Genomic DNA, 5,000 nt, shown 5'->3' with positions numbered 1-5,000 from the left:
TTGTTATTAAATTATTGGTTGATACAGTGCATCCCGAAAGTATTCATAGCGTTTCAGTTTTTTCACTTTTTTTTGTTACAGGCTTATTCCAAAATGGATTAAATTCATTTATTTCCTCAAAGTTCTACCCACAATACCCCACAATGACAATGTGAAAAAAAGATTTTTTGAAATTGTTGCAAATTTATTAAAAATACAAAACCTGAATATGACATGTACATAAGTATTCACAGCCTTTGCTCAACACTTTTTTTGATGCACCTTCGGCAGCGATTACAGCCTGAAGTCAATTAGAATACAATGCCACAAGCTTGGCACACCTGTCTTTGGGAAATTTTGCCAGTTCCTCTTTGCAGTACCTCTCAAGCTCTATCAGGTTGGATAGGAAGGGACAGTGTACAGCCATTTTCAGATCTTCAATAAGATTTAGGTCTGGGCCACTCAAGGACATTCAGTTGTTGTGAAGCCACTCCATTGATAATTTGGCAGTGTGCTTTGGGTCATTGTCCTGCTAGAATATAAACCGTCGCCCCAGTCTAAGGTCAAAAGCACTCTGAAACAGGTTTTCATTCAGGATGTCTCTGTACATTTCTGCATTCATCTTTCCCTCTCTTCTGACTAGTCTTCTGTCTGAAAAACATCCCCACAGCATGATGCTGCCACCACCATGCTTCACTGTAGGGATGGTATTAGCCTGGTGATGAGTGGTGCCTGGTTTTCTCCAAATGTAACGCCTGGCATTCACTCCAAAGGGTTCAATTTTAGTCTCATCAGACCAGAGAATTTTGTTTCTTATGGTCTGAGAGTCCTTTAGATGCCTTCTGGAAAATTCCAGATGGGGAGTGGCTTCCGTCTGGCCACTCTACCATACAGGCCTGATTGGTGGATTGCTGCACAGATTATTGTCCTTCTGTAAGGTTCACCTCTCTCCACAGAAGAACACTGGAGCTCAGACAAACTGACCATCGGGTTATTGATCACCTCCCTGACTAAGGCCCTTCTCCCCCGATCACTCAGCTTAGATGGCCGGCCAGCTCTAGGAAGAGTCCTGGTGGATCTTCCACTTGCAGATGATGGAGGCCACTGTGCTCATTGGAACTTTCAGAGCAGCAGAATTTTTTTTGTAACCCCAGCCTTGTGCCTCGAGACAATCCTGTCTTGGAGGTCTACAGATAATTCCTTTGTCTTCATGCTTGGTTTGTGCTTTGACATGCACTATCAACCCTCGGACCTTATATAGACAGGTGTATACCTTTTCAAATTATGTCCAATCAACTGAATTTACCCCAGGTGAACTCCAATTAATCTGCTGAAACATCTCAAGAATGATCAGTGGAAACAGAATGTACCTGAGCTCAATTTAGATCTTCACAGCAAAGGCTATGAATAACTTATGTACATAAGTTATGTACATTATGTACATTTCAGGTTTTTTATTTTTAATAAATTTGTAACAATTTCAAAAAAAAAACAATTTCACGTTGCCATTATGGTTTATTGTGTGTACAATATTGAGGAAATAAATGAATTTAATTCATTTTGGAATAAGGCCTTAACATAAAAAAACGTGGAAAAAGAAGCGCTATGAATATTTCTGGATGCACTGTATAACTCAATAATCAGTGGATATTGGTGGGGACACATCACCTTCATCCATGCTAATTCTACGCCCTTGTAGTGATGTGACACAGGGTGTAGCATATCAAGCTCAGTGTCCTTCTTGCTAATTCAAGCATGTAGAGCAAACCTTTAATTGGACTGCTTATATAATCGTCACCTAAATCTGCTGAGCTGGTACTATGACATTAATTTAAGAAGTGGCTGAGAAATCTGATCTTTTGTTCAGACTTTACTTCATTTCTGCATGTTTCACCCCCTCCTCAGGAAAGGTTTTTTTTTTACTTCATACAATTACAGCAGCAAGCGTGGCTGTTCTGCTTTTCTTCCTCAGTTTTCTCACCCTGCTGAGGCAATGAAAGGTGGTCAGAAATCATCCAATTTTCTTGTTGGAGAGAAGAACAATGCTAACAGGTCCCTGAGGAAGCAGCACTGTTAGAAGGACATGCTTTTTCAGCTGTAAGGCCCCAAACTAGTTTAAAGTCAAACTCAATCGTTTTAATGATGTTCCACAGGACAGGCAGAGGGAGGGAGATTTGGCTAACTGGAATAACTGCATTATCGGCTGTCTTTTCTGACATCGGGGGGCATGGGATACTTATTGCAGACTTCCTCTGAGTGCTAGCTTGTAGTAAGATAATGGCTTTAATTTTAAGTGGGGATTGAAAAAAAAATACTTTAGGAATTCATTAATGCAATCTTGTCTGGGACTAATTCCTGACTGGGGAAGTCGAAAGGGAGAATAATCAGAGTGTGTCTTGCTTAATCTGCAGTTTAAATGTAAAGTCTAATTAAAACGGATTTCCTTCTCTGAGGGGCCTGTGTATCACGGATCTCTTTATGGCCTCTGTTCAGAGTTCATGATCCTCTTCGGCCTGAGCCTGTGTGTTCTTACTTGTATCTATATGAACAAGCCAGGCACACTAGACAGATTATTGATGTCATTTACGGGTGGTCATGTTCACACTACTATGAAATTGCTGGAGGTTTCACGAAATACAGAGTAAGCGGCTCTGATTGCAGAGAGTTTTTATTTAGTCAGAGTGTGTTATAACGAGTGGCAATCCGGTGCTAGAATTAGATTTTAATGTTTTGCTGAGTGGTTGTTGCAGATGTCATCACTGGCAGAAAGTGACAACGGCAGTGTTCGCTCTTGGCTCCCAGATGTACGCAGATCGCTATCCACTCTGGTTAAGTCATGAAAAAAATGCTAAAAATTGTGTTCCCAGTGCTCTTGTATGCTACTGTTGAAAATTATATTCAGCAAGGATGCTTAAAATTGATCAAAAGTGACAGTAGAGGCATTTATAGTGCTACTAAAGGATTTATGTTTGAAGTGTGTTGAACTACCTGTCAAGGAAAATGTAAAACTTTTTATCAGTTTTCTAAAGAATGTACAAGGTAGTTGTTGTTTTTTTAAACGTTAATAGCAGGAAACATTTCCACCAAACACAATGGGCTCTATTTTAACGATCTAGGCGAAAAGTCTAAAGCGCAGGGTGCAAAAGCATCAAGGATGTATCAGAATCCACTTTTAAGGATTGGATGGAAATTTGGATGATATTTTAAGGATGGAAAAATATCCACCGCGCTGCGATGCATGATCTAACAAGGTCAGGGGTGGACTGGCCATAGGGTGCCTGACAGTTTATCTGGCCTGCCACCGTGATTCTGCCCCATCCCATCCATTTTCAAGGTATACCGCAGTTAAAAGTCAAGGTTTTAAAACTGCCAAAATTTTTTGTTATGTTGTTCCTATGGTACATGTCAGTTTTTTTTTAGTTTTTCGGGACAACAGTATCTCCAGCCGAAAAGATATCAAAATGTGCCGTTTTAATGGGGAAATGAAACACTCAGTCAAGTTTACCTTATTTTGTACATTGGATTCCACTTTAATGAAAATATATTAAACAAACTCGATTAATGTAACCATTTAGAAGAAAACGGCATGTTTTACTATAGATTTTAGAACTAGGGCGACACCATCTTGGAATGTCGCTGTGTCTGATGTCACGGGGTTGGTTCCGTTCTCTCAGCTAAATAGATACAATGGAAGTAAAGGAGATTGTGAAGCCTAATTTAACCCAATGCATGAAGTTGTGGGTGTGGAGCTGGTGCAAATACAAGCATCAGATGTGTGTCTATTATAAAAAAATATATATTTATTCTATTTTACTTTTTTCCCTTTTAATTACTGATCATTTTATGCGCTTTGATTCACTCTCTATTACGCTGCCTGACTGCCTGTCTGGGATTGTAACGGACTGAACACAGAGACTGGACAGCCTAATTTAACCTAATGCATAAAGTTGTGGACGAGCATCACAGAGCTGGTGCAAATACAACAAATACAAGCATTTAAGGGTCTTAGGTTGTGTATTTTTCTTTTAGTAATAGCTTTCGTTTGATGCACTTTGGTCCTCTCTCTCACGCTGCTCCATCGCTGCCTTACGAGAGGTTTACATTCAGACTAATGCAACAATTAAGATGATACATGACTGTGTGGATTATGTCAAGACATATTCCTTTTTCAAGTCGATCAACTTGATCTCTCAACATGCATGAAGGATAAAAACCTGCCATGTGAAAAAACGCACCGATCTTAGTTTGGTTCGAACGGTATGCGGAAAATTCGGAACAGATTTGAGCTGCGGATACATTGAATTATTCAAACTCCTGCGACTAGACCATATGCGACCGGCCGACCGGATGTGATACATTCCAGTCTTGTCCAAGCAGGTTCATGCACGCAAGATGGGAAAGAATTTTTTTTTTTTTGTCAGAAAAAGTATATATATATATAAAAAAAAAAAAACATTTCTATTCATAAATGAGTAATAAAATATATTTTTTAATGTTGTCTCCACGTTCGCTCCTTTTCGTGGTCTAGTTTCTAGTATTCATTCATTCATTCATTCAACCATGGTGAACTCACAGAGAATAAAGGCTCTTGCTTTTGAACTCCTTTATTTCGGACACCGCGAGAATCAGCTTTTCTCCCATGGTGCATGACAAAACTGAAAATTCTGTGCGACTGCCACAAGGGGGCATATTCCGACAGTCGTGTCCGAATGTTGTGTGCAGTGGAAAGGTGGCTTATGAATTCGGACATGCTACTTATACTGGCTCGCATACTGTTTTTAGCGTACTTTACAGTATGAAAGTATGTGATTTTGGACACAGCCATTGTGTTCAAGCAAAAAAAAAGTTCTTGTATTTTACCCAGTCATTTAAAAAGGATATATTTTAAAGCAATAATCACAATACCGTGAACCCAAGATGTTTTTATCCAAGGTTATCATACCATCAAAATCTTATACCGGCCCATGCCTACTGTAGATGGGTGTACAGTTGAAGTCAGAATTATTAGCCCCCCTGTATAT

General features: G+C 39.5%; 1 protein-coding gene across 1 annotated transcript in view; it reads left to right on the top strand.

Moving 5' to 3' along the window:
• The window catches only part of nrg3b (neuregulin 3b), a 304,468-nt gene that overhangs the window by 287,085 nt on the left and 12,383 nt on the right, over nt 1-5,000 (top strand). The window lies entirely within an intron of this gene.

This window comes from Danio aesculapii, chromosome 12 (genome assembly GCF_903798145.1).
Source record: "Danio aesculapii chromosome 12, fDanAes4.1, whole genome shotgun sequence".
Lineage (NCBI taxonomy): Eukaryota > Metazoa > Chordata > Actinopteri > Cypriniformes > Danionidae > Danio > Danio aesculapii.
This window is presented reverse-complemented; position numbering and strand designations above follow the sequence as displayed.